Source organism: Botryllus schlosseri, chromosome 4 (assembly GCF_051294905.1).
Source record: "Botryllus schlosseri isolate E-star chromosome 4, Bs_hap1, whole genome shotgun sequence".
NCBI classification, from domain to species: Eukaryota; Metazoa; Chordata; class Ascidiacea; order Stolidobranchia; family Styelidae; genus Botryllus; species Botryllus schlosseri.
Window position 1 is genome coordinate 13,096,633 of NC_137239.1, and position 16,917 is coordinate 13,113,549.

Consider the following 16,917-nt stretch of genomic DNA (forward strand, 5'->3'; position numbering starts at 1 on the left):
AGTTTGCAAGTCACATATGCTTGCCTGCATTCCTCATTTGAAAATATTACAATTTTTTTTTTCCAAAATTACAAGATTCGCGGCACATCTGAGTGTGGTGGCGCACACTTTGGGAATCACTGGTCTATAGGCTAGACCGGACAATGTAATCGGCGTCTGACTATTGCTACATTGATATTGATCAGAGTGTAAAGCAGGTTTCCATACTTGCTACAAACAAGTTATACGAATCTGTGTTTTTTATGATCAAATAAACATATCACATCAAGATGGATCCCGCAAGCAAGCTAGTTTTTTTTTTTATTAGACAACGATGTATTCCATATATCAATTTCATTAATTAGTTGAATAAGCAAAATTCGCGGACTGCCTACATCTATGTACTCTAATTCGTCTCGATGTAGTGTGCTTACGGGTCAAGCTCGCTCCAGAGAGTCACTAAATATCCATAAATGGAAAGGGACACATTTCGAGCAAACATCTATAATCAATCCAGTATAATTTTTCAAATTGGCAAGGAGCATGCTCGTTTAGTGTTGGATTTTTTATGCTGCTAGCGTCATGTAGAGAGTGGTCCGAAATATAAGTTGGAACTTGGCATACTTCTATGCTCATTGCTCACCTTGCTTTAGTCGTGATCTGGCGTTAGCCCGGCGCAGGCGTTGTGAGGAATACACGGTATTTACCTGCAACCATACAGACGTTGAAATGTAACTTTTTATCAAGAACTCGTGCTTCGTGTTTCTGTCGATTATATGGACATTTTATGTCGGAAGTGACACAGCAGTGCAACCACAGAAATTTGAAGTAAATTTTCATGGACCTGTATAACATCCAGGGCTGTGGAGCAGAGATGAGCGGATTTGGAATTTCTATGTCCTAATCCAATCCAAATCCGAAGCTTCAAATCCAAATCCGAATCCATAACTTTTGTATATTCAAATCCGCATCCAATCCTAATCCGATTCTAACTTGAAATTCAGAAAAAATGCTAAATTATGCAAGGGAGGAATGGGAAATTTTTCTTTCACGACCAACAATTCTCTTGATTTAAGGTAACTTAGCATAGGACTGCACCTCTCATGCTCATTGGCACCAAGTGTACCATAGTGTAGCGTACCATAAGTACATTAAAAACTGATCTGAATACAGTTTGTCGCCATTCGCAACACGACATGTCAATATCCCATAAAATCGGTAAATCCAATCCAAATCCTAATCCGTTCAGAAAAAAATCTTCTATCCTAATCCACTCCATATCCGAAAAAATCTCACAAATCCGGTTTTTTCAAATCCTAATCCCAATCCATGCTCATCTCTGCTGTGGAATCGGAGTCAGAGTCTGGGTAATTTTCGCTTGATGGAGTCGGAGTCAGAGTCGGAGTCGTGGGGAAAATACTGACTGGAGTCGTAGTCGGAGTTTGTGAGAATGACCCTGACTTCGACTCCGACTCCGACTCCAACTTCTTTATCATGAAAAGATTTGCTTTCAAAGAATTTTCATTAGAATTTTTATGTACCACCAATCACTGTTATTAGTAACCATACAGATCAGGTGCGGCCAGCCCGTGCCACGCACGCCAAATTTGGCACACGAGAAGGTTAGGTGTGGCCTGCGAGGTAATTCTCGAAATTATTTATGACATCAGGTACAATTGCAAGGCCAACCGAAATTTGATTAGCATGACCGCGAAATTTGATGATGACTAAAACAACAGTTCTGACGCATTGACGTATCCAGGGGCCAGACACATTTATCCCAGATCTTCGTATATGACCATAAAGTAGGATATTTCATAGCAGATTTATTTGACTTGAACTTTTTCTCGGTACTTCGCATGATTCATTGTCACTAGATTTCTTGCATTCAGTATTTGAGCCCCCTTCTGAAAATTATAAATACATATTATTCACAGAATTGAGTCTAACTATATTCGCAATTAGAAGATAACGTGTCGTCCAACATGCGGCTTCGCTTGTGCACTCGCAGCGAGATCGTCGACAAAACATTTGCACAAAATGATAGAGGCATGTTCACTGATACCGTCGATTTTGCTATACCTAAACGTCGAATAATCCTGTCCTTTCCAAATGAGCCCAGTGGTATACAGTTGCGACCCCCAATGTATGTTAGCAACATATTTATTGATATAATTCAGTCATTATCTTGCAAAAAAATTTCGCGCTTCACGCGACCAGGGTCTGATTGCGCACTGCACAGTAGGGTTGTCCAAAATTTGAAAAATATTACAAATCCTCCGTTGTAATGTCTTATTCTATAGATTATTGATAAAAAACGACACTGGGCCTAAAAGAAGCTCACATGGAGGCCGTTAAGATTTCGTGCAAAGCGTTTGAAAGTAGCTGCCGAGGAATGGGCGTGCCACCGACCATAGAACGGTCAGAAAACTAGTAATCACGAAACCACGGCTCTTGATTGGCTAGTCGGCTATGACCACGGCAGCAGCAGCTTGCTGATTGCTGATCAAGGAGTCTGCTACCGGCGGCGATTGTGAAAGTGCATTGTATGTAGGTTGACAGATAATGATTTAGGATAGGATTGACTCAGGGTATGTTGAGGTACGAAATACATGATGAACAAACAACAGCTGCTTCACAAAAACGACTAAAGATTGACCGCTTTATTGTGAAGGAAACCTCCATAGCCTATATGCATTGTTTTCAACGAGGGAAAGCATATGCGCTTATGCAAGTGGCGACGTATTCCTAGTTTTAGAAAGGATATATCATTATTGAATACAAATATAAAGCGTAACAACGACACTATAATTTGTGTGATCTTGTTGGGCTTAGGTTGTAGTACATAGTTGAAGCTTTGAATGGTCTAAGTATCGGCTGAATCAGCGGGTTATGCTTGGCACTTATCAGATGCTCACATCAAATTGTATTCAGTTGCAAGTGTTGTCAAAATCCCTAATTATGACGCAGAAAAGAGGAGTAAAAGTAAGCACATACAATGCTGGACCGAGCGAGATAGTGTAATGTCCGGCTTCTCGAGCGGTAGGTCGTGGGTTCGATCCCCGGCCGGGTCATACCAAAGACTCGAAAATTGGTATCCACAGCTATCCTGCTAGGCGCTCAGCAATCACGGATAGCATGGAGGAAAAAAAAAACGGGGGCGCAGACTAGATGACCTCATGGGGCCGTATCGCAACTCCGTCGTCAAAGCATCTCGATGGTGCAATGCGAAAAAGAATATCATATCTTTCTCTCGCTCTCTCTCTCTCTCTCTCTGGATATGATATGTCAATGATATGGCAAAGTCCTTAATAATCGTGCTGAAAAGGGGTGTAAAGGTAAGCACAGACAATGCTGCATAGAGCATAGTATCCTGCACAGTTTGTTTATCATATCAAGCACAGTCTGTGCTTACATTTACACCTCGTTTCTGCGGCATCATTAGGGACTTGAAAACACTTACAAGTGAATTCAATTTGCTGTAAACATCTGATAAGTGCCAAGTCTAAACGTCTGATTCAACCGATCCCTGGAGCATTCAAAACTTCTACTATGTACTACAACCTGAGCCCAATAAGATCAAACAAATTACAGTGTCGTTGCTAAGCTTTATATTTGTATTCAATAAGGATATATCCTTTCTGGAACTATAGGAATCCTTCACCATTTGCATAAGCGCCTATGCTTTCCCTCGTTGAAAACAAGGCATATAGGCTACGGCGGTTTCCTTCACAATAAATCGGTCATGCTTTAAACGTTTTTGTGAAGCAGCTGTTGTTTGTTCATCATGTATTTCATACCTCAGCCTACCCTGAGTCAATCCTAAATCATTATCTGTCAACCTACATACAATGCGCTTTCGAAATCGCCGCCGGTAGCAAACTCCTTGATCACCTAATCGGCAAGCTGCTGCTGCCATGGTCATTGAAGCATAACCGATTAGTCAATCAAGAGTCGTGGTTTCGTTATTACTAGTCTTCTCGCCGTTCCATGGTCGGTGGCTCGCCCATTATTCGGCAGCTACTTTCAAACGCTTTGCACGAAATCTTAACGGCCTTCCTGTGAGCTTCTTTTAGGCCTAGTGTCGTTCTTTATCAATAATCTATAGAATAAGACATTATAACGGAGTATTTGTAAGATTTTCCCAATTTTGGACAACCCTACTGCACAGTTGCATGACATGTTGTTATCAATTTTAGAGCGTATTGATATAAGTCTTGTTTGCAATGTTACCTAATTCGGTTCGCTCCTATCGGACGACTAAAAAAAGGTTATCAACATTCCAGGTGCCCGCGCAATGGTACGTAAATCTCATGTGTCCCTTTGGCCGAAAAAGTTGCCCACCCCTGATATAGATAAAATTAGACATCACTTGCAAATTACAACTCAGTTGCACAGGGGAAGAAAATCGCAATATGCGTTTTCGCGATGCAGTCAAAATTGATGCAATTTTTGGAATTATACCGTGATACTGTGACAGAGCAAACGCATCGGCTGGTTTTGTAAAATTGTAAAAATGATGTAAATATGACCAAACGATGCTTCCCACTTGACAGAATTAAAAATATTTGTAGTGTAGCTTAGCTGTTTGGGTCGAAAAACTGATTAAAAAAGACTGCAATTTCCAATCCTTGAATAATTGATTAAGTAGGCCTACATGTAGACTAGACATTTGACTACTTAACTAAATTCCATTTATGACCAATGTCTATTAGCAGTAAGAGAGTGTGTGCTTGTAATCAGGATAGTGTGCAATGACAAAATTAGTAAGTTCAATCTCTTTATCAGTTGCTGACTCATACACAAGAGCTACACTTGGATTTGTTATCTACATTTTTATTATACAGGATTGGATAACTTCCATATTTGAATGATTCATACATTGCAGGATATTAGAGAGTCCATCTTATAAAAACCTGAAAAGGGGAGGATTTTAGCCAATCTTTCTTTCATAGTGGATAATTCGAGCTGTGCCACAATGAAACAATTTAGCATGCCACCATTAATCGTTTGCATATGTTTAATGGTGGTATGTTAGTCATTCAACCGACAATGTGGCATATAATTTTCGAAGAAAATTGGTGATAATGCTGGAGTCGGAGTCGGGAGTCGGAGTCGGAGTCGGTACGTTTAAAGACCCAGGAGTCGGAGTCGGAGTCGGTACGTTTAAAGACTCAGGAGTCGGAGTCGGAGTCGGTATATCGAAAATGTGTGAAGTCGGAGTCGGAGCCGGAGTCGGTGGTAAAATCTACCGACTCCACAGCCCGATAACATCTTATGCTCCATGTAAAATGCCTATAACGGTTTCACACTGACGTTTTCGCTTCTGTGAATAGCTACTTGTAGCTCCATTTTTCCATATAACCCCGAACTCAGTGTGCCCTATTTCTTTCTCGAATTTGTGTGTTAATGTCGTCGAGTTGTTCCTGATCGCAACAAGGGTGAAATCATAACACCTCACTCGTGTGGCTGTAATGTGACCAAGGACATGGTCATTGAAGATGCTGGACATTAGCTGTCTTTAGGAATTATTTAATGAAAGTAGCCTACCTACTATAAAAAGAAAATTTGTACCGTTAGTACAGATGTGCTGGTGAATATAATCCTTTATTAATTTACTCAGAATTGCTTCGCGGGCCGTATGTTAGACACCCCTGTTCTAAATCCTGTGATGCCGATTTTCTTGACGCAGAAACCGCTCTTCTGGATTATCTGTTGACTATAGATATATTGTAATTCAAATACTCCCTCCTCCCGTTTGGATGTTTTACCACTACTTCTGAGCGCAATTTCCAATACTCGGTAGTCAGAGAGATTATGTAGCCTAATCGCCCGAAGCGCGAAGACTATATATGATCCATATCGGTCAATAATATTGGTAAATGCATATATATCGCTATACACATTTTCATCCTCTCTCAGCCGACGTAATCCGATTTACAGGTAGTAGTGAGTGACGTGCTTTCTTGGAAAATTTAGGGCACGTAATTAACACCACTCTAGGTTATTTTTGCGCCTGTATTTCTTTGGGTAAACTTTACATAATTTTGGTGCATTGACTGCGAATATTTCTCTATTTTTGTTCTATCACATCGCAATATTGGGATTACGTATATTTCAATTATCATTACTACTTTTTCGAGATAGCCAGCTAGATTTTACCTACTTGCAGTAATTACTAAAATGTTTTCCGACTGCTTCCACTTCTACCCGAACAGTAATTTTGATAAACAAATTACTTCTGCAATTGGATTTTGAAAAGTAGAAAGACGAACCGCGTGACATATCCTCTGACTCACGGCAATTGAATATATTTTTGAAGATTTTACCAATGGACAGTGTCATTGTCGTCATTTATCATTAGTCGAGAAGACACATCTTGCGATAGAAGATTGCTCTGTCCACCTGCTATTTTGTTAAACAAAATACAGCAGGAATGAGCATTTTCTCATTACAATAATATGTGAGATGACATGCCAATAAAGTTGGTCATGGATAGGTTTTGTTGGGCAGTCCAGAGAATGTGGAGGGTATATGAACTGCAAAAGTTTAAATTTTCTCGAATTGAAAACCTGATGTTCGTTTGCAATTATAGTTACAGCGCAGCTTCTTGGAGGTACAGAACTTCAATATACAATTGAATAGTATATTCATATTGAAATGAACCCGAATATTTTCGGCTGACACTCGTCAGGGGTAATCGTCAGTACTAGTAGAGAATTCAAAAGAGCATCGTATATCAACAATCGTATCACAAAATATGACGTCACCTGCATGAAATGTCGAATATGAGAACGTTTGGTGTACTGTTTTCAGATGATACACGAACTCTTTTTGTTGACACAGCCATGGCTGGTGTATTTTGATAAAAGTCGACTCACACAAATGAAAGAGTAACGACCCTTTCCGAGTATGCGAAATCTGTCGTCTCGATAATTTTTCGAACAAGTGGGATTATCCAACAAGTGTTTGCCAATTACAGAATTTATGGCCTTTGATTGTTCCGCATCAATCTTGAGCGGATGAGTTGAGGGTGAGCTTTACACCGAGCGCGTTCTAATGAATCTAGGGACATGCTGATTTATGCGTTCATGTAAGCGCTTTACTGATCATTACTGCAATTAGGCCGGGGGTGGCCAACCGTTTCGGCCACAGGGCCACATGAAATTTACGAACCATTACGCGTGCCACTTGAATGTTGAAGCCATTTTTATCGTCTGATAGAGCGAGCCGGATTAGGTAACGGTAAAAATAGGACTTATATTACTACGCACCAAAATTGATACAATTATGCAATGAAAACTCTGCATAGGTACATGTCCTAGCCGCGCGAATCGTGGAATTTCTCGTGGTTAATGGATGAATTCGGTCAATCATAATGTTAGTTGCATATATTGTGGGTTGCTGCTGAATACGGCTGGGATCATTTGACCAGGACATGATTTATCCTTGGTTGGCCATATCAATCAGTGTTGGGATCAAGTCACTACCTTCGAGTCACGAGTCATCTCGAGTCATTACACATTTTGACTCGAGTCAAGTCAAGTCAATCGATTTTCGTAGGTGACTCGAGTCAAGTCAAGTCACTCGTTTTTTGGAGGTGACTCGAGTCAAGTCGAGTCAAGTCAAGTCAAGTCACGAGTCAAGTCACAATTCAAGTCAAATTGAATTTTCGAAGTATGAGGATGATTCAAAGTCATTACATTTTGCTAGCTGTGTGAATGACAGATTGATTGGTGATATATCTTGAATCAATTACCGAGTATTAGGTTAATTATATGTGCAAAAAGGCGTTGTATCGCTCACGCACGCTTAGAGCTGCTAATAAAATACGTGAGCCAAAATAGAGAATCGAATACGAAGCGCCGACAAGATGGAACAAATTGATACGGTACAACACACTACCCATCCAGGGCCATCCACACATCCGTGAGATTATAAACGCATAAACTATATTCTTTCGATTCAAATCATACAAGAGGGTCGGCTAAAGTGGGCACTTCGCGATGTCAGCACTGAGCCGTTTAACAAACAGAGATACGTTGCTATTAGATTATTCTACAGCTAGTACATAAACGTAAGCTGTGATCATTTCGTTTTCGGTCAATTTATTTGTGATGTAACAATGGAGGATCAGTGAAAAGTACAATCAGTGAATAACTGATTGCTCTCACAAGTCACACCGGCGTATCGCGAACAATCTGAATATAAAAAAAGATGCAGCGATTTAATCGACATCGTTTACTAGATGACTTGAAATTGACTCGTAAATTTTGCTCCGAGTCACGAGTCAATCCACATTTCTGAAGCGACGAGTCAAGTCAAGTCAAGTCATTTTTGCAAAGTGACTCGAGTCAAGTCAAGTCATGCGAAAAAGGTGACTCGAGTCTGACTCGAGTCAAGTCATGACTCGAGTCATCCCAACACTGATATCAATATCGAGGATTTCAGTGAACATACGTCAGTAGTTAGTATGATCGCTCGTGACCTGCCATTGTGGCTTATGGTGCGGTCGCACATCGTATGGAAAACTCGTGGTGGCACATCGTACTTTTTGACCCCCCCTCTCGGTCGCACATCGTAATGTGTTCTTAAGGGTGCGCTCGCATGTCGTACTTTCAGGTATATGCATCTCTGGCATGTCGTATTGAAAACTCGTGTTGGCACATCGTACTTTTAGGTGTAGGCATCTCTCGCACGTCGTACTTTCGCATGTCGTACTTTCGCGTATAGGCTGTGGTGGTGATTCGCCATGTGTTCTTATGGGTGCGTCGGCATATCGTACTTTCGGGTATAGGCATCTCTCGACCGGTGTTGAATATGTATCAAGTAAATAGTCATGTGATTGGTCCTTTCTTAATGCATATTTCCCAAATTATTATATATGACCGAATCGAGTGAATCCTAACGTTTACGGTGAGTGCGACTGCAATATATCGTTATTCCTATGGCAGCGGCGGTGATTCGTACTTTCGGGTATAGACTGCGGGCGGCATGTCGTACTTTCAGCAAAAAGGGTGTAAAATAGTTTGCTAAATCTAGTAATCACTTGCAAGGTAATATTTTGGTAATTAGTTTGCCACAGAGCTGGCGTAGACAGTGATTCGAATACCAACAATAGCTGCGTTCACATACTAACACTTCAAAAAGGTGTGAAATATTTGTAAAATCCCACGAGTGCTCACATGATAACACATCAGACATAGCCATCTCTCGTGGTTTGGTGTTACAGAGGTAGGAATCACGCACAAGTAATATTTTGGTAATTAATCGGTCACAGAGCCGGCGTAGACGGCGATTCGAATACCAACAATAACCACGCTCACAAACTAACACTTCAAATAGGTGTGAAATATATTACAAGCCCCACGATCACTCACAAGATAACACCTAAGACATAGCCATTTCTCGCGTCTTGCCATTACATACATCCCAATCGCTACAGTGTAATGTGTCGATGGTTTTTACTATCAAGTAATAAGTAATGAATAACAGAACCGACGCAGACGGTGATTCGAAAACCAACAATTTGGCACTTGCACGCGATCGCTATATGTTTTGACACTTCGGAACAGTGGTTGACTTTAGTTGCGTGATACAAATCATGAGAATATCCAATCAATGTGTCAATTTGTCAAATTGAAATGAAACTCACTACACAAATCAAGTTGATTCGTATTTGAATGTGTTGATTCGACACAACTCAAATCCCTCGAGAAAAGCTTTTAACGCGATCTGTCGAATCGAACGTAACCTGAATATTACTGACGCTAACATTCGACCGCATCGGATTATACACACATTCCGCGCCGCTGTTTTCACACATATAGAATCAATACCAACTAGCTCAATGAGAATCAAGAATCACGAGTATGCACATACAATCATTGTATTTATTACTGAGAAATCAAACGCTTAATAAAAACACGCAACTAATCATTTGCCAACTCTAGCATTATCAAAAAATTCAGGAATTGTTGATTGAAAATCCTTGAGTCCTTATTATCAAAAATGTTATAGTGCGGTGTCGGGATCCATTCGCAGGATGTACTAAAGGTAAATTCAGAAAATACAGAATGAAATATTTGGACTTTGACATAGTCTGAATTGAAATAGATTGACAATCATGACTACCGACTTTCAACCCAGTCATATTTAGAGATTATACGCGTATTGATTTGAAACAAGTAATGAAACCTTACAACTCTATTCACGACTGGGTTTTCCGTTTGTCAAATTGAGTTTCAGTAACTAATATCAATATGGCATCGCTATATTTTAATGTGTTACTACACACAATCAAGTCAATCAATGAAATAGCACCTACTGTTGTAAACATTTTTAACTTGACAACCACTTGTGCATACCGCGATCGAGTTGCGACGTGATGAGTTGAATCGGAATATTTCAATCTACTTTGTCGAAACCTTGAACAAGCTATCTGGTTATGTTTTGTTGCAATTGAGTTAACGGAAATAGTATTACGTCTCGACATTTTAACATCTTACCATACTCCAAAGAGTCAACAAGGAAAACCTTGTCAAGTAAATCCGTTTTTAACTCACCCAGCCAACTCGACAGTATCCGTATGGAAAGTAGACAAGATTACGCGAGCACATACAATCGCTACAATGTAAAATCCATAGCAAGTTCGGTTGTAGTCGTATACCACCAACTCGTCTTTTTTGTTCAACTGTAAAAGTCGTTACTATTCTGCAAGACAAAGTAATTACTACTCGATATATTTTGTAAGACAAAAGTAATTACTACTCGGTGCAGGTGACTTGAGATTAACATAATATGTTTGAGTATACGAGATTTGAAAGTCTGACCAACGTAGTTAAGAATTCATTTCTTACGATGAAACGCAGGCGGTATATTGAAAATTATCATGATGTAAACATAAGGATTGACACAGTGATTTGACATATGTAATAGTTGATCAAGACTTGATTATTAAATTATTCACGGTAATTAGACCCGATGTTGTGGTAAAGGTTATTATGACAGCAACAAACTTTTCAGTACCATTGTTATTAACATATTGAGTTGTAAAACTATGCGTGTCTGAAATGTTCTTGATTGGAAAATTATTCCACCTTGATACAAATCACTCTGCGTATCGCGAATATCAGAAAATATTTTACAAATGCAATTGTTTCCAGTAACCAAGACTAACGATGAAACAACAATTTCGTTTGCTGATTAACAACCGGCGCAATACTTCATTGTCGGAATCTGCGATGAAGAACTGAAACACATACCCGCATTACCCCGGTGTCAAGATGTGTGAATTGGCATACCGCCGCTTGATTAATGCTTAATCCATTCGCACCATTTCTCACACACTTTGATCATTACAAAAACAAATTGGAATATGTTTGCTAGACACCTCCTATTCAACTAGGCTTGAGTAATACAGAAAACTCCTAACAGTAATAAAATCGCAACATATGCTTCACCGAATACTACAAAATGTGGTTGCATTGATGTTCAATGTTTATAGTAGTGATCATAAATTATCATTTGAATCTTCTAAAATTGTAATCGTAAAACCAAACCACAGGAAGTCATCAAAAACATATTGCAGGATGTTTGCTCAATGCATCCTAGTTTGGTTAACTGGAATTATTTGTAGAACGCACACCATCAAAGAAAAACACGCAACCACTAACACGATTCCTAGTTGAGATTGAACTCCTAGTCATTTTCTACGCGTGCACAACTATAGGGTCGTTTTTCTCGACACAAGACCTAAAATCTTTGAGTTGTCAAAACGACACACATATTTGTAAATATCACTTACTTGGTTAAAGCTAATGCATCGACGATAACAACCGACACGGATCATTACTATTTATTTTATAATCATTTCAACAAAATTACACACACTGTACATTGTTGCTTTTTGCGTTACACGAGAATAAATCAGATCACAACGAACTTAAGGTGTATTTTACTAACTCGTCGCATTATGGATATTTACCATCATCGTTTCAACGGCGTGCATCGTTTTGCCGAATACGAAACATGTTAGTGTAGCAAACGTTTTAGCGTAACAGAAAACTATTTTCACTTTCTTGACTTTTGAAAACGATACACGCGCATTTTGTTTGTGTCAACTATAGTTACTTGTATGATACGACTGATAATCCCCGTGACTCATACAAAAGTATGAAAGATATTTACATCACACAAAGTACTCGACCTTACTCGATATATTTGGTGTTACGGAACTGAAGAATGATTGCCTACGCTTTCAAAGTAAAGAATGCTTAGTTAGACTCTACAAAATGTTTTGACGTCGCAAGTGTTTTTGACATGAATGATCCAACATAGCTAATTATTCACATAGTTCGATACAGTACTAGTACTTACAGAAATATCAGAGTTGTTTACACAAAAGTTTGTATATGTACTATAGGGTTGTTCAAAATTTGGAAAATGTTTGGAATTCTGCGTGTCCATCGCTTATTCTGTAGATTATTGTTAAAAAACAATAATGGACTTGAAAGAAGCTCGCTGGAAAGCCGGTAATATTTGTCTAAATGCGTTTGAAAGTAGCCGTCGGCGAGTGGGCGGGGAATCGATGAAGTGGGCGGGCAAAGAGAAGCCATTAATCCTGATTGGTTGAAGCCGGTAATAATAAGCTAATGATTGGCTGAAAGACCGACTTTGTGAACACTGCTGGTAACGATTTTTGCGTTCTGTTGTGCAGTCGTTTCTGTTGGTGGCATTACAGACATGATATATTGCCTTTGTTAATGTTGTCATCAAGAGTCCATAGTACAACATCGCAACCGCCTAAGTTAATATCTACCTGCAGAAAGTGCTATGTATTGCACAGGTGCTCTCGCTAGTTGAGATACGAATAAACTAGATGCATGCATATTGCTACCTTCAACCTTTCCAAAAGTTACTGACAGTGAGTGAAACTCAAAAAATTACCACCAGGAGTCAACATCTCAGTAGTACTTGTTATGACTGGTCGACGTCTCACCCATAAACAAACGCATATTACACTTTTTATTCACAATTGAATGAAGGCGAAAAGCACTATTTACAAAAGACATTAAAAAAGTACGTTGCAGATCAGTGTTGCATTGTCAGGCACAAGTTGCAGATTACAGGCTTTTGATTAGAGTTGACTTCCTGCTGTCTCCAACTGTCTTCCTATGCTGTTCGACAGCTTGAAGCAGACTGTCTCTTTGTTGTTCATTGTCAGTCAAGATTGCAGCATAGTCTGTGCTTAGCTTTACACCAGTAGTATAGAAAAGAGCGCGATGGCCGCATACAAGCTTTTAACTTAAAGAAACTAACTTCTCTAATATAATAAAGAAACAAAGGATAACCGACTTACGCATTTTGCAGAATTGTAGTGGGTAGTTCCCCCCGTGACTGATTGCTGCAGAGGTTTGATCAATAATTTCTGTGGCTGAAGGTGTGATGTCGCTACGGCTAGTGATTTTCGGTTCAAATGAGGGTGATATATGTGTATTCTTGGTATCATTTTCAAGGCTGCTTGCAAAATTACGTAACTCACTATCGGGCGATGAGTGGATTCCTAAACTAGAAGTGGTCCTGTCTGGCGATTTAAAACTCGACTGACCTATCATGTCGATCAATGATTTCCGGTTCAATTGAGTACGGGTGCCATCTGCGTATAATGAAAAGTCGTTTGTGTTGAATAAAGTTTCATTATTAAGCGAGTTTTCTCAAGGTTATTGTAATCTTTGCTGTAATTTTCCGTGTATGACGATCGAAACTTTCTTGATCTCTATGGTGTGTAACCCGACGAAACGGAAAAGTTCGCCTGGCGTGACTCGGCGTGTAATGGCGGGTTTGATTGACTGATGGGTATATGATGACAACTTATGCCATGTTTCAAGCGTATGGTCAAGGTCACACGAATCGATGTAAAGTCCCGCTTGGTTGAATTGTCCTTCTTCGATTGGGGTGGGGGACAGTTGGCTGTTTTTAAGGGCTACATTCAAAACTACTATCGTGGCCCGCTGTCAGTCAGGCGCAGAGACGCATGGATGTAAAGATTTGGTATTATGAAACCATCCTGCTCCTGTTTATATTTTAAAACTCAACTGGCGTATGATTTCTCTTGGATCTCTCGATCAATGATTTCCGGTTCAATCGAGTGTGACTGCAAGCAGCAAGCTATCTGTGTGGTGCACGTGTTATCAAATCAAACTCGTTTGTGTCATTGAGTCCATGGTATATCACATTGTTATGATTGTAAGCAGACAGTTTTGAATAACCATATGGGTTCTATTGCTGCTACTTGCTAGCCGCCATAATCAAGCGGTTGTTGACGACGTCCAAAGCTACTTGCCGCAGCTCAGGACAGTAGATAGCGTACGTGCCAGCAGAGAGCCTCGTATACGATACAAACGAACGTCAATTTGGATGGAAAAGCAACGCATTGGAGGATCTTTACTGGATTATTTTTGGATTTACGTTTATGCGGACCCGGATTTGTGGATTTTACATGCTACTCGCCAATAATTTCGCTGGCAAATGATGTCCATTGTCCGTGAATCAGCCGTGGTCGATCAAGCGTGATGCGATGATGTCAGTCGGAGTTCAAAATACTCGTTTATATCAATCACATCAGAGTAGTCATTTTTCTTCTGACTCGTGACTCTTGCACCGATGTGGTTCCTGTATCGAGAACTACGATACTCGATTCCATTGTACGCCGACGAATCGGGGCTCGTATACTATACATATAAGCGGGAATTCGGATGGGAGTACAGCGTATTGGATGATTTTTACTGGATTGCATTTGGATTTACGCTTATCCGGACCCGGATTTTTTAAATTTTACATGCTACTGGCGGTATAATTGCGCTAGCAAGTGATGGCCATAAATCAGCCGTGATCGATCGAGCGTGATACGGTGATGTCAGTCGGGGTTTAAAATACTCGTTTGGATTAATTACATCAACGTAGTCATTTCCTTCTGACTCGTGACTCTTCCATCGATGTGGTTCCTGTATCGAGAACTATACGATACTCGATTCCATTGTACGCTGACGTATCGGAAAAGTTCGCCTCGTTTCGTAGGATACTGGTGGTATGGCTTAATTTCGCCGAATACGAGTTTGGGAATATTTGGCGTTATATTCGAGTGATTAAAAACTTATCTCTAGGCAAGTAGACGTACTTGCTGAGTGATTATAGCCTGCGACCCACATTCCCACTGTCTCTGTCCACAATCGCTTGTGAAGTATGGTGCAATGAATCGGTGATCCGGCTCCTATTTTTCATATAATCCGTGTAAGCGACGTTTTCTAGAAGCTCAGAAGTGGGCAGTGCTACAAGTCGGTAGCTACGGGACACAAATGACGAAAATCATCCTGGTGTAAATGACCGTATTAGTAGTCTACAAGCCCCATGAATATCACAAACAACGAATCAAACTCTACCCGCCATGATATCAACTCCAGCAGGACATGTTTTCAATATATTGAGATATGTAAATTTCATTCTTAATATTTTCAATTTTGCAAGCGAACCATCTTTTAAGGCAGCAATAATACAAGATTTGTCGTTATCGGCTAACGCTCTAAAAGGCGATTTGGTGTATGTGATTTGGTTTGGATTTGGTGGAAATGTGAATATTGATTACGACGGTGCGATCTTTGGACGGTTCGCCGCGGTAAACAATCCTTCATACCAGGAAACAATCATGCGCAGTCTGAAAATATAGTCGAACATTCGTACCATGCTACAATACCAAGCACAAAGCGTTATTGGAAAAAACATCGCGATGAAGCGGCGATCGACATGCATTGTACATTCTACTTAACCTATGCCAAGGTGGGTGTCTGATTTCAAAGGCTACTCCAAGCTCCAACTCGTTTCGACACCATATGTCTTTCATTGTATCGCAGTTTTGTATAGTGTTTTGAAACGATGAAAATATTAATAAACTGACAATGATACACTAAATTCTCCCAAGAACAGCTACAATAGGCTACAGTAACGGTCAGAGGTGGTCAGTAACGAAGTACTTCTACTTTTTGCACTAGAATACTAGTCCGATTATCGGACCACGACCTAACATATCGATCTAGCTTTCCATCCCATGCCACCTCATTTTGTCGATTACCTTTCCTATTCTTTGCTTTAGTTTTCATTCGGTGTGCGTTCCTCTTTTCTACTTTACCTATACCAAGGTGGGTGTCTGATTTCAAAGACTACTCCAAGCTCCAACTCGTTTCGACACCTTATGTCTTTCATTGTATCGCAGTTCTGTATAGTGTTTTGAAACGATGAAAATATTAATAAACTGACAATGATACACTAAATTCTCCCAAGAACAGCTACAATACAGTAACGGTCAGAGGTGGTCAGTAACGAAGTACTTCTACTTTTTGGAAGTACTCAAGTAGTTTTGCTGTACTTCTGGTACTTACTCAAGTAGATCTGATTTTGTCTACTTCTATTTCTACTTCGTAATATTTTGTGATCTACTTACTTACTGTTCGCTATTTTCAGTTTGTCAAGTAGAAGTAGTTTTATCCCCCAATACGAAAGCTAGGCTGAGGAATTTCGGGACTGTTTTCATGGAGGAACAAGATTTAATATTTATAAAAGTCATGTAAAGCCCAGATATTTTGTTGCGCTTCGCACATAGTAGTGATGAAGTGACAAATATGTTTTGATGAAAGTATCAGTGAATCTAATTTAGGTACCGGATTGTTTGGTTCCTATCACACCGCATTGTCGCCCATATCAAATATTTCATCACAGTAAATATGGCCCACCATAACGTTTAAAACTACCGATTCGTAATCTAGCAATTACCTATGCTAATCTGGAAAATTCAGCTTTTTTTAACGTTACACCTGATTTAGCAGATCACCTTTGAAGTTTTATGGACAAAAGACATGCAATATATTTTCCGATTTTAAGAAGTGG

At 39.8% G+C, this 16,917-nt stretch overlaps 1 protein-coding gene and 2 long non-coding RNA genes across 6 annotated transcripts in view; 2 read left to right on the forward strand and 1 right to left on the reverse strand.

Moving 5' to 3' along the window:
• Nucleotides 1-16,917, reverse strand: part of LOC145438166 (uncharacterized) — a 357,286-nt gene that overhangs the window by 292,293 nt on the left and 48,076 nt on the right. The gene's annotated exons all lie outside the window — the stretch shown is intronic.
• Nucleotides 1-16,917, forward strand: part of LOC145438169 (uncharacterized) — a 373,612-nt gene that overhangs the window by 102,254 nt on the left and 254,441 nt on the right. The gene's annotated exons all lie outside the window — the stretch shown is intronic.
• Nucleotides 1-16,917, forward strand: part of LOC145438144 (uncharacterized) — a 119,861-nt gene that overhangs the window by 48,414 nt on the left and 54,530 nt on the right. The window lies entirely within an intron of this gene.